This window comes from Mauremys reevesii, linkage group 4 (genome assembly GCF_016161935.1).
Source record: "Mauremys reevesii isolate NIE-2019 linkage group 4, ASM1616193v1, whole genome shotgun sequence".
NCBI classification, from domain to species: domain Eukaryota; kingdom Metazoa; phylum Chordata; order Testudines; family Geoemydidae; genus Mauremys; species Mauremys reevesii.
In genome coordinates, this window is record NC_052626.1 from 118596062 (window position 1) to 118616730 (window position 20669).

Below are 20669 nucleotides of genomic sequence, written 5' to 3' on the forward strand. Positions count from 1 at the left end.
AAGATGCAAGAAATGCAATGGATCCCAACACTTTGCAAGAGCTTTCAAGGACCATTAAAAAAAAAAAACTCAACAGCTTTCCAGTCTAAGACAAAATGTTCACAGTGATTGTGAGACCTACTCCTCAGGGTGAGACCCTGTAGCAAGTAACTCACAGAGTGGCCTGGACAGCATATTCCCAGTCCCTATTCTCGAGTTCAGCAGGAGCTGTCCGTATTAGATGGGACTATGTTTAAAGAAATCAGGATGGGGCTTCATAAGATGCTACAGTAAAATGTGTTATGAAGGAGAAATGAAGGAGATTTAGGAATTGAGAAATCTAAGAGAAGCACTGGAAATGTTTTACACTGGCCTCAAATGAACAGCAACATTGAGGAAGCCATCAAGGCTTGTCGTATATGCCAAAAGTACAGGCCAAGTCTAGCAAAAGGGCCAATGTTGGTGGCACAGGAATACTTGGCCCCCTGGAGCAAAGTAGGCAGAGATTTGTTTACATTGGCTGGAAAAAAACGATGTCTTTGTTCTAGACTATATAAACGTTGTTTGTTAAGTGGTGTTGTTATTACGTTGCGGCTGGACATTGGGAATTGTATCTTTCCGAGCATTCAGCTTCCCAGACACAGGAAGTCTCGGGGAGGGGCACTGCAGAAGCCCAGGTCCTGTGAAGCAGAGGCAGGTGGAACTCAGTGACTGAGTGAAGAGGGGCTCTTTCAAGCCCCTTGGGCCAGAGTGTTTCCTGAAGATCACACAGCCCTCCACCCAGATCAGGAGAAGGAACAAACAGAGGCAGAGGCTCTAGAAGCTCTCAGAGCTACCTGGGCACCAAACCAGAGCCAGCCAGGAGCATGGCAATTCTTGTGTTCCTAAAACTCGTTCTACACTGGAGCTTTGTCAGGTTTAAATTCTTGTAATCGAGACGTTTTCTGCTGTTTCTATCGGTGAGCTCATGCATATTCATCAAATATTTAGATCAGGGCATTGAGTCAGTGGAATAGAATCTCCATAATTTCTAGACCTTCGGCCTTAACAGGGCCACCAGTGGGAGGCACTATGGTACACACAGCTTCAGCCAGACAGGAAGTTGAAGGGAAGGGGCATCAGGGATAGATCTCTTATTGTGAATTGAAGGTCCCAGGACAGCAAAGACCTCTGTCCTCAAGTCCAATAACTGTTCCAGCCCTGACCTGGAAGGGTTACCTATAAAGATGGGAGAAAAGAGAGGATTGGTTTCTATGACCCATTTGGTCTCTGACTTGTATACTGAGATAAAGGGGCCCAATTAGTGCCCCTTATGATTAATTTATCTGGTAATGTTGGCACCTGTCCCACCAGGGTCTGGGACTGAGACCCACCCCCTTCCCACTCATCTGACTTGGGGCCACCAAACATCCATTCCTTGACTTGGGCTCAGACTGTATGTAGGGGCCTAGAATTGGAAGGCTCTGTATGCTAATCCTAATGGTTCTGAACCAGTCATTCCCCAGCTTGTGGCCAGATTGGCACAATGAGAAGCAAATGGCTCCATCTTCCATTCTTGAACTTGCCATATGGCCAGTCCCCTTGGTTGTGATGCTTCTTAAAAGGCTCTTTATTTCAAGCCAGGAACTCCCCATACATGTTTATAATTATTAAGCCATAGTTAGTGGGTGGGGGAATGTGACTCGTGATGTGTTTGCTTGTCAGGAATCTGGTAGTGCTAAATGGAAAGTAAACATTGTGAAATCTGATGGGATTTTTATTCTTTTTCAGGCAGTATGGATGCTCCTGGTGCATGGTATGGTACCCAAGTCCAGTGGATAGTCTCCTGAGAGGAACAGGATGGCTGAAGTACCAGGGCTAAGAAGTGAGACCTCTCCCACATCCAAACCATTGGAACTTGAATCCATAATTTGCTCCTGAGCCAGGAAATCAGTCTCCAGGTTTGGGGCCATCCAGGATTTTCTCCTTTTCTCTCCTGCTAAGGTCTAAGTCATGGTGACCTACCCTGTTCCCAAGGAGGGCTGGACATCTGCTTTCTTACCCTTCAACAGGGGCCTCCATGGGCAATAAACAAACATTCACAGAAGCCCACAACCTGTCCCTGACTTTTACTAAAAATGCCCATGAGAGACTCTTAACCTTAGGCTACGTCTACACTGTGCAGCTTTTAGAGACGTGCTGCTCCACCTGTGCCACTAAAAGATGCACAGTGTAGCCATTGTTTGTCAGCAGGAGAGAGGTCTCCTGCCCACAGAAAACTTCAACTGCAACAAGTGGTGTTAGTGTTGCTGGCAGGACAGCGCTGCTGCATACAAAGCACTGTTCACACCGGCATTTGTCATCGGCAAAACTTTTGTCTTTCAGAATGTGTGTGTGTTTTTAACACCTCTGAATGTTGTTAGCTTATAAGCTTGTTTGTTAGCCTGAGACAGAATTTTGGGTTTGACGTTTAATACTCTCACATCCTTACTAATATGTGTGAAGAACAAAGGACAAAGATGCTGTGTGTTGCATTTCCCACAACCAGCTGGGGCTTTTAGTACAATGAGACAGATAAGGGATGAAGCTAAAAGTGTTATAGGGCATGGTGGGAGTAGAATATATGAGTGCACATTTGACAACTGTCTCAACTCCTTATCTTAAAGCAAGGTCAGGCAACCAGTCGGGAGGGGCAGGGAGGATTGCGGGGGGAGGTAAAACACTAAAAGACCAGAGAAATGCCTGCCCCTGACCGGAGCACAACCTCACTCCTTACCCCTCCCATGGGGTACAAAAAGGGTGGGATGAAGACCCCAACTCACAACCCTCCAGAACGGAACATGACCATAAGTTATAAGGGGTGTGACTAGGGGCGTGCAGTGCAGGTATATTTGGGCCTGCTAAGAAGAAGGAGGGGGAGTGGGAAGGGGAACGATAATGGTAATAGGGGAATGGGAAACTGGGGGAGAGGGAATAGGGGATGAGGAACAGGGACACAGGCAAGGCTTTGAGCGTCAGAGCTGGGAAGGGGGACACAGAGTAAATGCTCTGCAGCATCAGAGCTAGAAGCAGAACACTGGGAAGAGGGAGCTCCATTGGAGTGCGGAGCTGGGGGTTTGAAGAAGCAGGGGTTCCATTGGCGTATAGAACTGTAGTTGGGGGAGGGGAAGGGGAAAACTCGATTGGCATATAGAGATAAGCCATTCTGTCCCTTGGCTTACCATGCACTTACTTGTCCTGGTTAGCACAGACATTCTGTGTTCAGCCTGCTGATCTATTCACAGTACCTTACTAATCCTGTCTCCTAAAAAGAGGCCTCCCCATGTTCAATTACTCCCATCAAGTCAGGCCTAGAAGGTCAAGATATCAGTTTGGACAGAAGGAAACAGGTCTGGAGGAGGGAGGCAGATCTGTGAGTCATCAGTATAGAGGTGTAGTGGAATTTGTGTTTGTGGATGAGATTACACAGAGATAAGGGGTAGAAGGAGAATAGAAGGGGCCCAAGGACAGAGTCCTGTGGGACTCCCACAGAATGTTGGAGGGCCGATCCTCTGAAGGCATCAAAGGAGTGATTACAGATGTACGAGGAGAACCATGAAAGGAGAGACATGGAAGCCAAGGGAGAACGTGATTTCAAGCAGAATGGCATGGTTGACGGAGTCAAGGCGGCGGCTAATACTTCCTTTGTCCATCTTGTCTATTTCAACAGTAACCTCTACAGGACAGGGACCGTCTCCTTCTATGTATTAGTACATAGAGTACATGTATTAGCACCAGAATCTGAAGCTGGTATTGCGTCATACATGATATGAATTGCATCATGTTATTCCTAGAAGTCATGGATGATGCAATCATAAGGAAGCTTACATCACTCTGCTGAACAAATTGCCCTATATCAGCTCTAGAAATCATACAGTGTCAAATGCTCTCTTATTTGTCAGTGTTTGCTTTTGCAAAGGGACACATTTCTGTTTAGCCAAAGTGAGCAGAGATGCCTCGTACTTGTGTGAACAGTGCAGATAACTTCTGCTATGTTTGTGGTGAAGTGACTTTTGCATCACAAAAGCGCAGTATAACCACTATGGTTAAGAAAGCCTATCACCTTTATTTTGGCTGCAAAATTGGAGATCAGGACAAGAGGTGGGCCCCACACATATGCTGCAACACTTGTGCAACAAATCTTCTCCAGTGGTTGAACAGGAAAAGGAAATCTATGCCTTTTGCAGTGCCAATGATGTGGAGAGAGCCAACAGATCATACCAGCAATTGTTACTTCTGCATGGTGCCTCCAGTTGGGAAAGGTGTGTCAAAGAAGAAAAAGTGGACTGTGCATTATCCAAACATTCCATCAGCTATACGCCCAGTACCCCACGGAAAAGGACTGCCGGTTCCTGATGCACCAGAATAATTCTCACTTGAGTCAGATGAGGAAGAGGATGAAACTTCTGGTCCTGAACCATCAATGTCACGGGACCCACATTTTCTCCCATCCTCCTCCTCTGAACCATACCTCATAACACAAGGTGAACTGAATGACCTTGTCAGGGATTTGGAACTACCCAAGAGTAAGGCAGAGCTGTTGGGCTCCAGACTACAGCAGTGGAATCTCCTGGCAGGTGATGTTAGGTTTTCCATGTTCCGTGACCGTCAAAAGGATCTTGTCCCATTCTTCTTCATGGAAGGTGATCTTGTAGCCTGCAACAACATCGATGGTGTGATGGCAGCCCTCAACATTGTTCACGATCCAGATGAGTGGAGACTGTTCATTGATTCATTGATGTTTTACCATCAATTCCAGTTGGTCATGAAGTCCATATGAAGGAAACCTATGACAACATGAAACAACTTTTGAGGTGCATAAACTATGACCAACATCAGTGGCAGCTTTGTCGCGATTTGAAGGTTGTTGCTCTCTTGCTTGGTCTGCAGACTGGATACACAAAGTACTGCTGTTTTCTCTGAGAATGGGATAGTCGTGCAAGAGATTCCCACTACATCAAGAAAGATTGGCCACTCCGACAGTCATTGGAGCCTGGGAGGAAAAGTGTTCAGCATCCACCACTTGTCGAATCAAGGAAGATTTTGTTACCACCCTTACACATCAAGCTGGGTCTGATGAAGAACTTTGTCAAGGCCATTGACAAAACACAAGCAGCTTTCAAGTACCTCGGTGGAAAATTTCCAAGGTTAGGTGAAGGTAAGATAAAGGAAGGTGTCTTTGTTGGTCCTCAGATTCATGAACTTCTTCGAGATGATGCATTTGACCATGCACTGCGTGGCAAGGAAAAGACGGCATGGAAAGCCTTCCAGTTAGTGGCAATAAATTTTCTCGGAAACAACAAGGCAGACAACTACAGGTTGTTGGTGGAAAACCTCCTCAAGGCATACAAAAGCCTTGGTTGCAACATGTCACTAAAGATACTTTTTTTGCACTTTCATCTAGATTTTTTTCCACCGAACTGCGGAGCAGTGAGCAGGGACACAGGCAAGGCTTTACAGCGTCAGAGCTGGGAAGGGGGACACAGAGTAAATGCTCTGCAGCATCAGAGCTAGAAGCAGAACACTGGGAAGAGGGAGCTCCATTGGAGTGCGGAGCTGGGGGTTTGAAGAAGCAGGGGTTCCATTGGCGTATAGAACTGTAGTTGGGGGAGGGGAAGGGGAAAACTCGATCGGCATATAGAGATAAGCCATTCTGTCCCTTGGCTTACCATGCACTTACTTGTCCTGGTTAGCACAGACATTCTGTGTTCAGCCTGCTGATCTATTCACAGTACCTTACTAATCCTGTCTCCTAAAAAGAGGCCTCCCCGTGTTCAATTACTCCCATCAAGTCAGGCCTAGAAGGTCAAGATTTCAGTTTGGACAGAAGGAGACAGGTCTGGAGGAGGGAGGCAGATCTATGAGTCATCAGTATAGAGGTTGTAGTGGAATTTGTGTTTGTGGATGAGATTACACAGAGATAAGGGGTAGAAGGAGAATAGAAGGGGCCCAAGGACAGAGTCCTGTGGTACTCCCACAGAATGTTGGAGGGCCGATCCTCTGAAGGTATCAAAGGAGTGATTACAGATGTACAAGGAGAAGCATGAAAGGAGAGACATGGAAGCCAAGGGAGAACGTGATTTCAAGCAGAATGGCATGGTTGACGGAGTCAAGGTGGCGGCTAATACTTCCTTTGTCCATCTTGTCTATTTCAACAGTAACCTCTACAGGGCAGGGACAGTACAGCACCCAGAACGTTGAGCCATCTCTCTTCTAGTACATATAGGCTGGGATTTTCCAAGAGTCCTATGGGAATTATGTGCCCAACTCTCATTGACTTGCAGTGCACTGGGCACCCAACTCCTTTACACTGTTTTGATAATCCTAGTGTACTAAGGGGTCTCAGTGCAATGTAAAAGCTGGATTGCACTGTAGGCTCTGAACAAAAGGCTTGTCTGTTGTTTATTTGTTATTCAACGGTCTCTCTCCCTACCCTTGTTGATTAGGGTCCCCGGTGCCCCTTTAGCTGAGGTGCTGACCCCTCGCAGTAACCCCTTTCTCACAGGGTCTACCCTACCCAGGGAACCCCGCACCCACTATCCCCACCTCACCTCAGTATACGGCTACTGCCAGTCATTGTCTCACCCCCATGCCCTGGGGCAGACTGCAGTATCAGCCATTCATCACTGGCAAGGAGGGTTTGGACCTGATGCCGTAGCCTACCCCTGGGCTGCCCTCTGCAACTCCCAGGACCTCTTGGCCTTCTGCTAGGCCCTGCTCCACTCAGGTACCCTGTCTCTAGCTCCCTGCAGCCAGGGCCGCCCCAAGCAGGGCGGCATGCCGCAGGGGGCACGCTGCCAGGCACCGGTCCCGCGGCACCTGGTGTCCTCTTGCAGACGTGCCTGCGGAGGGGCCGCTGGTCCCGCGGCTCCGGTTGAGCTTCCGCGGGACCAGCACACCCTCCGCAGTCATGTCTGCGGGAGGTCCACCCGAGCCGCGGGACCAGCGCACCCTCCGCAGTCATGCCTGCGGGAGGTCCGCTGTCCCGCGGCTCCGGTTGACCTCCCACAGGCATAACTGCGGAAGGTCCACCGGAGCCGCCTGCCGCCCTTCCGGCAAAATGCCGCCCCACACGTGCGCTTGGCATGCTGGGGTCTAGAGCCGGTCCTGCCTGCAGCCAGACCCATCTCCCTCTACAAACAGAGAGAGACTGATCTTTCTGGCTTCCCTGGCCTTCTTATAAGGCCCTGTTGCTCAGTTTGGGGCGTGGCCCCAGCTGCAGCCACTTCCTCCAATCAGCCAGGGTTTTACCTTGCCCAGCCCCAGCCCTCTGCAGGGCTTTTCCAACTCCTTTCAGGCTGGAGCGGGGGGTCACCCTATTATACAGCACAGAGATAAAAGATTTTCTTTCTATTACAAAAAAACCAAAGGAAATTAACAAACAAAAACCCTTCATTTAACGTTACTTACGTTTGCTTTCATCAATAAAATCATTAGGAAATACAAAGTAAAGGTTTTTAAACAGGATGGAAAGGTTACATTCAGGTTAGCAAATGTCCAAAGAAGTGTTGCCCTGGCACCCTCAATTCAGTCCTGTTGTGCATTTGCAGGATGATGCAGTCTTTAATGACATGATCCCATAGTATTTTTTTTCCATGGGACCCCTTCCTCATTCAATGCACAAGGTTTTCTTCTCTGGGGCTGTGTATTGAAGGAGTCTGTTGCCAGTAGGATGCCTTATTTCTTGCAGAGTTAACGTTGCACAGGCAATGCTCATTCTGGTATTTCCTAACTTGAGAGTGCTTCACTTTGCAGCCTTTAGTCCTCTGTGCATTTCCTAATGTTTATAGCTTGCTTTACTGAGGAGAACAGTCTTTATGACAAAGGGTTGGGGTTTTTTTTGGTAATGTCTCCATTATTTATTTGGTCAGTGTCAATAGTGTACGCTTTACAAGACAGAGAAAGTAAGGACACTCCCCGATACAAAGCCCCTATGATCTAAGGAAGACTGACACATACAAAGAAAGCAGGAGATGTAAGAACTAGGACGTTCTTTCTTTCTTTTGATGAATAGTCATTTATTTATTATGAATTATTATTATGATTAAAGAAAGGGTTGTGGATTGGGGAACTTGTGCGGTGAGGATGTTCTATGCAGAAGTTTCCATTGTTTGGCACATGCAGCTGATCTGAAGTGCCACGCAGTGCTAGGTTTTGGGTAGCAAGCCCCCTCACAATGGCAAAGAGCCTTTTCAGAACTCTGATGCAATCTTCTCTTCATGCTGATCATCTATAGTGGCCTTTAACCTCAGGGTACGTCTACACTACGGGACTATTCCGAATTTGCATAAACCGGTTTTGTAAAACAGATTTTATAAAATCGAGTGCGCGCGGCCACACTAAACACATTAAATCGGTGGTGTGCGTCCATGGTCCGAGGCTAGCGTCGATTTCTGGAGCGTTGCACTGTGGGTAGCTATCCCGTAGCTATCCCATAGTTCCCGCAGCCTCCCCCGCCCCTTGGCATTTCCGGGTTGAGATCCCAGTGCCTGATGGGGCAAAAATCATTTTCGCGGGTGGTTCTGGGTACAGCCTCACCCCTCCCTCCCTCCCTGACAGCGGCAGACAACCGTTTCGCGCCTTTTTTGCTTGGTGAACCGTGCAGTCGCCATAGCACAGCAAGCATGGACCCTGCTCAGCTCCATACCGCAATCGTGGATGTTTTAAACACCTCGCGCACTCTCGTGCAGTATATGCTGAACCAGGACCTTCGAGCCGAGGCGAGTAAGAGGCGGATACGGCAGCGCGGCGATGACAGTGATGAGGACGTGGACACAGAATTATCTCAAACCGCGGGCCCCGGCGCTTTGGAGATCCTGATGGTAATGGGGCAGATTCTATCCATTGAACGCCGATTTTGGGCCTGGGAAACAAGCACTGACTGGTGGGACCGCATTGTGTTGCAGGTGTTGGACGATTCCCAGTGGCTGCGAAACTTTCGCATGCGTAAGGGCACTTTCATGGAACTTTGTGACTTGCTTGCCCCTGCCCTGAAACGCCATAATACCAAGATGAGAGCAGCCCTCACAGTAGAGAAGCGAGTGGCGATAGCCCTGTGGAAGCTTGCAACGCCAGACAGCTACCGGTCAGTCGGGAATCAATTTGGAGTTGGAAAATCTACTGTGGGGGCTGCTGTGATGCAAGTAGCCAAAGCAATCACTAAGCTGCTGCTACGAAGGTTGTGACTCTGGGAAACGTGCAGGCCATAGTGGATGGCTTTGCTGCAATGGGATTCCCTAACTGTGGGGCGATAGATGGAACCCATATCCCTATCTTGGCACCGCAGCACCAGGGCACCCAGTACGTAAACCGGAAGGGTACTTTTCAATGGTGCTGCAAGCACTGGTGGATCACAAGGACGTTTCACAAACATCCACGCGGGATGGCCAGGGAGGGTTCATGACGCTCGCGTATTCAGAAGCACTACTCTGTTTAAACGGCTGCAGCAAGGGACTTACTTCCCAGACCAGAAAATAACAGTTGGGGATGTTGAAATGCCTGTCGTTATCCTGGGGGACCCAGCCTACCCCTTGATGCCATGGCTCATGAAGCCATACACAGGCAGCCTGGACAGTGGTCAGGATCTGTTCAATTACAGGCTGAGCAAGTGCAGAATGGTGGTGGAATGTGCATTTGGCCGTTTAAAGGCTCGCTGGTGCACATTACTGACTCGCTCAGACCTCAGCCAAACCAATGTCCCCTATGTTATTGCTGCTTGCTGTATTCTCCACAATCTCTGTGAGAGTAAGGGGGAGACCTTTATGGCAGGGTGGGAGGCTGAGGCAAATCACCTGGCCGCTGATTACGCGCAGCCAGACACCAGGGAGATTAGAAGAGCACACCAGGAAGCGGTGCGCATCAGAGAAGCTTTGAAAACGAGCTTCATCAATGGCCAGGGTACAGTGTGACTGCTGTGTTTGTTGATGAACACCCAACCCCCTTGATTGACTCAGTCCCTGTAAGCAACTCCCCCTCCCCCTTCGAGTACAGCTTACTTATGCAAATAAAGTCACTCTCATTTAAAAAGCATGAATTCTTTATTGATTCATTATAAAAAGAGGGAGAGAAGTAAGGGTGTGCTTTGGGAGGAGGAAAGGAGGGATGGAGAAGGCCATTAAAAAAAAATTCAGAGTAACGGCATCCTTCTGGTTGGGCTGTCCACGGGGGTGGAGTGGGCGGGTGCACGGAGCCTCCCCCCACGCGTTCTTACACGTCTGGGTGAGGAGGCTAAGGAACATGGTGAGGGGGGAGGGTGGTTATACAGGGGCTGCAGCGGCACTCTGTGATCCTGCTGCCGTTCCTGAAGCTCCACAAGACGCCGGAGCATGTCAGTTTGATCACGCAGCAGCCCCAGAGTTGCATCCCGCCACCGCTGATCTTCCTGCCGCCACCGCTGATTTTCCTGCCGGTCTTCCTGCCGCCACCTCTCATCTCGGTTGTCCCTCCTGTCCTCACGTTCATCCCTCCTGTCCTCACGTTCACTGGCCTCTTTCCTGTAATTTGAAACCACGTCCTTCCACTCATTCAGATGAGCTCTTTCATTGCGTGTAACTTCCATAATATCCGAGAACATCTCATCTCGCGTCTTCTTTTTCCTCCGCCTTATCTGTGCTAGCCTTTGGGATGGAGGAGGGACGCTTGAAAAATTTGCAGCTGCATGAGGGAGATAAATATTTAGAAAGATACATTTTACAGAACAATGGTTATAGTGTTTCACAGTGAACATCACTATTCACCTAGCACATGTGATTTCCCTACAAGGTCGCATTTTTCATCTTAATAGTGACCGCTTGCAGCTCTGGGTTTACAGATCTCACAGACACATCAGGTCCAGGCATCAGAATTCAGCTTGCATGCGGCCATGGTAAGCCACTGTCTCAGTGATTTACCCCTCCCCCCCAACGCATGGCTAATACCACGCTAGCTCCCTGCTAATCAACAACCTTCCCCCTCCCCCCCACCCACCGGTGACCAAACAGAAAAGATCATCGGCATTTCACTCCTCCTCCCCGCCGCTACGTGCAGGAAAGTGTTTTTTTAAGCTGCTGCATTCCACGAAACCAGTAGAAAAATGGCCACCCCCCTTACTTAAATTCCTGATTTTTAACCAGGTTATCCTGAACGATATCACTTTGCTGAGGATAACAGAACAAGATAAAGAGCGGATGCTTCTTGAATGCCAGCAGTCCCCGGGACCATACGCTGCGATGCTTTGCCACGCAATGATACCTGATTACTTGCTACATGCATGGCATGGTAAAGTGTCCTACCATGGTGGGCGGAACAAGGATGCCTTGCCCAGAAACCTTCTGCAAAGGCTTCTGGAGTACCTACAGGAGCGCTTCATCGAGATGTCCCTGGAGGATTTCCTCTCAATCCCCGGACATGTTAACAAACTTTTCTAAGTAACTATACTGTCTGCGAATGCATCCCAAGTCCTCTGGGCAAATCAATCATTAAAAAAGGCTTGCTTAAAAAACACTGTTTGCTATTTGCAAAGGTACACTCACCAGAGCTCCCTTCCAGGGCGTCATTCTCTGGAATAGTTGCTTGTGAGGGCTGGGAGCAGGGTAATTCCGTCAGGGTGATAAAAAGCTCCTGGCTGCTGGGGTTCACGGAGTGCTGTGTGCTCTCTGCGAGGTCTTCCTCTTCTTCTTCCTCTTCATCTTCCCCGTCTGCATAATCCTCAGACATGGCAGAGATTACAACCCCCACCTCGGAATCCACGGTCAGGGGTGGGGTACTTGTGGCGCAGCCCCCTAAAATTGCATGCAACTCATCATAGAAGCGGCATGTTTTTTGACCTGCCCCGGACCTTCCGTTTGCTTCTTTGGTTTTCTGGTAGGCTTGTCTGAGCTCCTTAACTTTCACTCTGCACTGCACGGAGTCCCTGCTGTGGCCTTTAGCCGTCATAGCCTTAGAAATTCTTTCAAATACTTTTTCATTTCGTCTTTTGGAACGCAGTTCTGTTAGCACTGAATCATCTCCCCATATAGCGATCAGATCCATTACCTCCCGAGCGGTCCATGCTGGGGCTCTTTTTCGATTCTCAGGAGACAGCATTGTTAACTGTGCTGATGAGCTGTGCGTGGTCACCTGTGATGATGAGCTCTCCACGCTGTCGAAGCAGGAAATGAATTTCAAAAGTTCGCGGGGCTTTTCCTGTCTACCTGGCCAGTGCATCCGAGTTGAGAATGCTGTCCAGAGTGGTCAGTGGTGCACTGTGGGATAGCTCCCGGAGGCCAATACCGTCGATTGCGGCCACACTAACCCTATTCCGATATGTTAATACCGATATTAGCGCTACTCCTCTCGTCGGGCAGGAGTACAGAAACCGATTTAAAGAGCCATTAAAATCGATATAAGGTGCCTCCTAGTGTGGACGGTTGTGGCGTTAAATCGGTTTTACGCTCGTAAAACCGATTTAAACGCCTAGTGTAGACCAGGCCTCAGGCTCATCTCAAGTTCTTTCCACCTATGGAATGCTCTCTGGTGATTTGCTGCCCTCTCATGGCATGCCCCATTTCTAGCCAGATTTTTCCAGTCCTTTGTTTCTGTAGAACGCAATGTGGCTGGAACATTAGACTGGAGGAGTTTGCAACAAAACCAGTATGCAGCATTCTGGGTTTTTGAGTACCTAAGCCATGGCCTCTCCACTTTGTCACCATTGGGGATTTCACACAAGAATGTGTTGGATGCAAACTTCTATTTTCATTGTCTTTGGGGAACGTGAACTTTTTCACTTGCTGTGGCCCATGCAGTACAAAGAAGTCCTTCAGGCTATTGCTCAAGTGGGTCCACAGCCCTGGATCATCTAGATTTAAAGAACTAAACTCAGCAGCAGCTGTTTCTTGTGCCTCCACCACACTCTTTTCTGATCTACACTTTTCTTCAGGAATGTGCATGGTTACATCCATTTGAGATGGAGATATGGATGCTGCAGTAGCTGCCAGATCACCTGCACTCTGACTAAGTGGAAGATCAGGCATCTCCTCACCACTCACATCCTCATTGGGGCCGGAAGGCTCAGCGTGAACATTTGTGTCTCTGTATCTCAGGAGAGCTCCTTCCTGCTTAGATAGAAAAGCTTCCTTTGCTTTCTTTCTTTTTCTGAATGTTGCCCCAGGGGGGCGTTTTCTTCTTTCACTCATGACTGCTGTTCTGTGCCAGCTAGAGTGGCTCTCAACACTCAATTGAAGGGGACAAATAAGCAGGCTGGTAGCAGGGCCTGAGTGAGGGAAGATATCAGCCTCTTAAGGGCCTAACCGGCTCCTACTACTTCAGCTGACTGTCTGTTCTCCTCAAGCGGGTTCAGGGAAGCAGCAGGAAATAGGAAGCTTCCTGATAAGCTGGTGTTAATCAGTCCAGGCACCAGCGGGTGCTCAGGAGGTACATAAGAGGCTCCTCCTCTCTCTCTTGGACCATTGAGTAGCCTCGTGAAAACATCCCAGCTGTGGACATAGGCACCAGCAACCGATTCCCCAAGCTAAAGTCCCTTTTGCAATCCAGGGAAACAGCCTGGGTTGTCTGGAGTGCAGGGTTTGGCCCATGGTGACTGCAGACCCTGCCCATGCTGCACAGCGACTCCTGGGACCCCTCTAGCCCATCACCACGTATTTTTGACACGTTTTTACACCCTGTTTAGGGCTTATGTCCCACCCTCCATTCCCATTTCTGTTGGTGTAGAGGTGCCCAGGGTTCCAGAATTGCCATTGAGGCTGCCAATTGGGCACTGGGGAGTCTTGATAGAGGCTTCCTGGGCCTGACTGGGGAATGTCTGAAGCCCCTGAAGCTCTCCTTGGCTTGCCAGAGGGGGATTGACGGTGTGCCCGAGGACAGACTACCAGCTCTCACTGTGGACAGTTACCCATTTCTGAACCGTCTATCCCGTTTTTACCGTGCCTGATCCCATATTACTTCGGACCGTTGGGTCCTCCGCATGGTGCAGACGGGATATTCTATCCATTTCCATTCCATCCACCCCTCCCACCCCATCCCTCTTCAGTGACCCTTCTCATGAGCAACTCCTCATCCAGGAGGTACAATTCCTCCTTGCCCTAGGGGCAGTGGAGGAAGTGCCTCAGGAGCTCAAGGGCAAGGGTTTCTACTCCCGTTATTTCCTTGTCCCCATGGCAAAGGGAGGCCTACGGCCCATTCTGGACCTCAGGTAGCTCAACAAGCACATCGTCAACCTGAAGTTCCATATGGTCTCCTTAGCCACTATCATTCCCTCACTGGATCCGGAAGACTGGTATGCCGCCCTCGATGTGAAAGACGTGTACTTTCACATTTTGATTATCCCATCTCACAGACCTTTCCTCCGCTTCGTGGTGAGCAACACACACTATCAGTTTACGGCCCTTCTGTTCGGCCTGTGCGCAGCCCCTCGTGTCTTTACCAAGTGCATGGCGGTTGTGGAGCCTTCCTTCACTGTCACCGCGTGCATGTCTTCCCATACCTCGATGATTGGCTTATGTGGGGTTGGTCTCATCAACGTGTCCAGTCTCAGGTACAATTGGCCATGGACACGTTCACTTGCCTGAGCATCATGCTGAATGTCAGCAAATCTGTCCTCTCCCCTACTCAAATAATAGAGTTTATAGGTGCGGTCCTGGATGCAAACCAGGTGAGGGCTTTTCTTCCGGAGGCATGGCGCTTGGCTATGGCAAACATAATTACCATCCTCTGCAATTTTCCCACCACCACAGCAAGACAGTGCCTCAGGTTGCTGGGTCACATGACATCCTGTACTTACGTGGTACAACACGCCAGGCTGAGGCTCAGGCATCTACAGACATGGTTGGCGTCCGCCTATTGACCGGGACGCGACAGCCTGGAAATGGTCCTCACAGTCCCAAAGCGCACACTCGACTCCTTCCGATGGTGGCTGGTCCTCGGATGGTGGGTGCTGGGATCTCCTTCCACCCCCCTCAACTCACCTTGACCCTGGTCACAGACGCGTCTGCCCTGGGATGGGGGGCCCACCTTGGGAGCCTGACAACGCAGGGCTTATGGCATGAAAGCAAGCTGTTGTTGCACATCAGTATCAAAGAGCTCAGGGCGATTCATCTTGCACGCCAAGCCTTCCTTCCTCACAAGGGTGCTGCGTAGCGGTCCTAACAGACAACACCACCGCCATGTTCTACCTGAACAAGCAAGGCGGAGCCCGGTCATTGCCACTCTGCCAGGAAGCCCTCTTTCCGTGGGACTTCTGCTTAGCCCACTCCTTCACCCTTCAGGCCTCGTACTGCCGGGTGTCCAGAACATACTGGCGGACAGCTTGAGCAGGTGTTTTCTCACACATGAGTGATTGATATGCCCGGATGTCATTCACTCCGTTTTCCGCATCTGGGGGTTTCCCTAAGTCGACTTGTTCACTTCACGGACTAACAGGAAGTGCCCAACCTTCTGCTCTTTTTGGGGTCACAGCCCGGGCTTGATAGCGGATGCCTTCCAGATCACGTGGTCCAGCCAGTTGCTTTATGCTTTCCCACCATTCCCACTCGTTCACAAGGTGCTCCTCAAAGTCTGCCAGGACAGAGTGGATGTCATACTGGTAGCCACCGCCTGGCCGCGCCAGGGTTGGTACCCGATCCTGCTGGACTTGTCAGTTCGAGCTCCCATACGCCTTCCTCTCTACCCCGACCTCATCTCCCAGAACCACGGTCGTCTCCTGCACCTGGACCTTCCGTCGCTCCACCTCATGGCCTGGAGGATCCATGGCTGAACCAGGCCGAATGCGCCTGTTCAAAGTCAGTGAGGCGGGTGCTCCTTGAAAGCTGCAAGCTGTCGACTAGACTTACCTATGAGGCTAAGTAGAAGAGGTTTTCCAGCTAGTGTGCTCAGAGGCAGGTGCTCCTGCTCCAGGCTTCAATCCCTTGCATTTTGGACTACCTGATGTTCATAAAGGACCAGCACCTAGCTTTTGGATCCCTTAAGGTTCACCTCGTGGCCATCTCTGCGTTCCACCCAGGCGTGGCAGGGCACGCGGTGTTTGCACACTTGGTCGTGCGACATTTCCTCAAAGGCCTGGAAAAAATTCATCCTCCTACAAAGCCACCCGTGCCTGTGTGGGATCTTAATCTGGTCCTCTCCTGCCTTATGGGCCCTCCCTTTGAGCCGCTGGCCACCTGTTCACTTCTCTGTCTCTCCTGGAAGGTCGCCTTCCTAGTGGCCATCACTTCCGCACGCCAGGTGTCCGAACTATGGGCTCTCACCTGTGATCCACCCTATACCATTTTTCATAAAGATAAGGTTCAACTAAGGCCTCACCCAGCCTTTCTGCCAAAAGTGGTGTTCTGCTTCCATGTAAGCCAGGATATCTTCCTGCCGGTTTTCTACCCCAAACCGCATGCTGACCTTCGGGAACAGCATCTCCATTCCCTGGATGTTAGAAGGGCACTCACTTTCTATATAGACCGAACAAAGCCCTTCCATAAAACAACCCAGTTATTTGTCACCATCGCAGAGCAGATGAAAGGCGCTCTGGTTTCCTCTCAGCGAATATCTTCCTGGATCACCAGCTGTATTCGTGTTTGCTACAACTTGGCAAATGTCCCTCCACCTGCTGTCACGGCTCACTCCACGAGGGCTCAGGTGTCATCAGCTGCTTTTCTGGTGCACACTCCGCTCCAGGAAATCTGCAGAGCCACCACATGGGCCTCCGTTCACACCTTCATGTCCCACTATGCCATCATTCAGCACTCTCGGGACGATGCGGCCTTTGGCAGAGCGATCCTCTGATCTGCGGTTGCTTGACTCCGACCTCACCTCTGAGATAAGGCTTGCGAGTCACCTAACTGGAATTGATATGAGCAATCACTTGAAGAAGAAAACACGGTTACTTACCTTTCTGTAACTGTTGTTCTTCAAGATGTGTTGCTCTTATCTATTCCATTCCCCACCACCTTCCCCCCGTTGGAATAGCTGGCAAGAAGGGGGATTGGGCCGGCAGGGTCTTATATAGAATGCCATATCGGCACCACTCCAGGGGCTCCCCAGCCGGCCTGATGGGTAGCTGCTAGGGAAAAAGTTTCCGACTTCCGTGCACATGGCATGCACACACATCTAACTGGAATAGATATGAGCAACACATCTCGAAGAACAACAGTTACAGAAATGTAAGTAACCCGTTTATTTTAGGGAATAAAAAAAAGCAGCAAGAGAGTCTGTGTTATTGAACACATGCAGAGTGAAACATCCTACCCCAGCGACTGCTGGTAGTGAAGTGATAGCTGTTCTGGGCGGTGAACCTTGGGAACTGTCCCCGCTCCTCGGTGGACCAATCAGAAGCTATTTTACGGCTATGTCACAGAATGCCCTTTTTGAACCAATCCTTTCATACCAAGATTTTAAAACAAGAGCTTTTCATAGACGGGCTATCACAGTGGATTATTTGAAAATCTCTAGCCAATGAGCATTTGACTGTGTGTATAAAACCATGTACTTTTTTGAACTGTGGTTTTAAAATTGGGAGCTTAGACACAACAGCCATGTCATTTTACAAGACACCTACAGATGCGAAGAAGCCTGAATTGAGTGCCCCAGCTCATGTTCAGAAGAGAAGACCCATTTACACTTATTTTGCTAAAGAGGCAGCCCTGATGCTGAGCCCCGTGTTTCATCCTGAAATTGAACCAAAGAAACAGGAAGACTTTATGGGGGCATTGCCAGTTGTAAAAGAGAAAAAGGATAGCATGTGTAAAAAATTGTTGCCGGCTTTGGAGGAAGCAGACTTGAAGGCGGAGGTAAGGCACTCTTTAGAACAAATTGATGAAACATTACACACTTTTGATAAATATTTATGGTTCAATATGTTTGTTTTTTATAGGTAGGAATGGAAGAAGAGTCTGTATACAAGGACATGGCAGCTGAGAGGTTGTCAGAGGATAGCGATGTCGAGAACCAACAGATAGACCCCGAGTCATGGAAAGACGGCGACATTGTTACGGTAAAAGCAAATGAAAGTTTTACTAGTTGTGAAAAAAATTATTACATTTATGTGCTTAAAATTAATAATTTTGTTCTTTGGGCAGATAACCAAGCCAAGGCCATACAGGATCACTGCGCTGGTGTGTGACGAGTGGCTGACAGATGCAGAGCCAGAAGAGCATAACGAGGTAAAAGCATCTTAAATTATTTGAAAGAAAAGAAATATATCTATGTAAGGCAGGAGTTAAACACTACTATACGTTTGTGCTTAATAACAGGTTGGAGTGCCCGCCGAGGTGATTCAGAAACAAATGACACAGCATGGGTGTGTAGTGAGCAGACGTCAAATGTAGAACTAAAAGAACATGAGGAGGTAAAAACAACTTAGAATATTATATATATATATATATATATACATATATATAATATTCTAAGTTAAACATGGCTATATGTTTGTGCTTAATAACAGGAGGCTGATATGGTTCCTGATTGTATGACCGCTGGGGATGATGATGATGATTCAGAATCAGATGCGGGTATGATTGAGATAGCACGAGTAAATTGTTTGCCTTTTTTTATTTTTAAATGATTGCAACAAAGAATTTAAAACATGCTTTTTTTCTCTGCTTTTGACAGACATCTTCAGAGGATGAAGAGGAAAAAGAGAGACAGCCTTTGAGAAGAAGCACCTGCTGTTTTTTCATGAAGCAAGATTTAAAAAAAAAAGACTGTAAAAAGTAAGGAGGATGACCAGCAGAGCTGCGAAGATGACATTATGGACGACATTATTAGGGCTGTTGTAGTAAAAACTATTTACTTTTTTGAAAACTGTACATCCTGTGCAGTAGACGCTCCCAATCCACTTAGTCACTCTTGTATTTCTTGGGATCGCTCAGAAGTATTTCACCAGATTAGATGTATTTCTTCTAAAATCAAAGATGTGGAGGTATTTTACCGCCCGTAGCACCTTTTGATACATCGATGTGCTGCAGGCAGTGGTGAGCTCCAGCCGGTTTGCACCAGTTCGCAAGAACCGGTTGTTAAATTTAGAAGCGTTTTTAGAACCGGTTGTTCCAGGACAACCGGTTTTAAAAAGCTTTTAAATTTAACAAAGGCTTGGGCAGCTGTCCACCCACCCCTGGCCCCAGCTCACCTCCCCTTCTCCCCTGAATGCTCAGCCCTCCTTCTCCTCCCTTTCCCCTGCTTCCCGCAAATCAAATGTTCGCGGGAAGCCTGAAACAAGCAGCAGGCAAGTAAGCCGGGTGTGGGAGGGGGTGGGACGGCACATGTGGCCTAGTCCAGCTCCACCTGAGCAGCTCCCCCTGGCCCCGGCTGAGCGCCCCAGCCCGGTCCCAGCCAAGCACCACCAGCTCGGGCTGGTCCCAGCTGAGTGGCTCTGGCCCGGCCCAGCCTGGGGAGTCGGGCCCTGCGGCGCCGGCCCCGGAGCTAGCCGAGCAGCTCCGGGGCCCGGGAGTTGGGCCCCGCGGTGCCGACCCCGGGGCCGGCCAAGCGGCTCTGGCTTGGCCTGGCCCGGGAGTCGGGACCCGTGGCGCTGGCCAGCGGCTCGGCCCGGCCCGGCCCATGGAGTCAGGCCCCGCGGCGCAGGCCCGTCCCAGGAGTTGGGCCCCGTGGCGCCGGTCGAGGTCCCGGCGGAGCGGACCCGGTCCCGGCCCCAGGCAGTGTGGTAAGGGGGCAGGGAGCAGGGAGGGGGTGTTCGGTGGGTTGTGGGGGGTGTGGATGGGGTCAGGGTGGTCAGAGGGTAGGGAACAGGGGGATTGAATGGGAGCAAGGGTCCCGGAGGGCAATCAGGAAGGAGCAGGGGTTGGATGAGGTGGTGGGTGCAGTCAGGGACAGGGAGAAGGGGTGGTTGGATGGGGCAGGGGTCCCGGGGAGCCATCAAGAATGAGAGGAGGGGTTGGATGGGGCTGCAAGCAGCAGTCAGGGGACAGGGAAGGGGGGGATGGGTCAGGGATCCCGGGGGGGGTGTCAAGGAACATGGGGGTTTGGATGGGGCATGACCCCCTGGGGGGGCACGACCCCCTTGTGAGGTGAGGAGGAGGGAACTGGTTGTTAATCACTGGCTGCAGGTCTTCATAGACGGTTACAACAGAAGTTATCAGAACTGTCAGAGGACGCCCAATCGACGTGACACGCTAAGACGCTGAGCATATGGAAAATCGTCTACGGGGATAGTTTTAAAATCAAGGCACCGCGAGTGATTTTTAAGAAAGGGGATCACGTAAGGGTATCTAAAACGAAGGGTACTTTTGAAAAGGGATATCAGCAAACTTTTACCGATGAAATATTTATTGTGTTTTGGGTTTTATTACGAGGACAGTGGCCTGTGTATGCATTTTACCCCAAAGAATTACAAAAAGTAAACCCTAACCAGGAGTTCATTTACAGGGTAGAAAAGATTCTAATGAAGAAAGGCTGGGGAAGGCACAAGTATTTCTTGGTGAAATGGAGAGGATGGCCTGAAAAATTTAACAGTTGTGTTAAAGTGTTTCCAGTTCAAGACCTCTCATAAAGGGGGGAAAAAATGACTGAAGGAGGTTTTTACGTTACCTTACATAGCAACGCCTCTGCGGGGGCTTTTCCTCAAAATACTAGTTCCAATTTTACAATACAACTGGCCAAGCCTTTAAATTTGATAGGCTATTGGGATGTTGCTTTATCGGAAATTCATTATTGTCACTCGTGGAACACACTCTTTCACGATACGCCGTTTGTGATAGCAT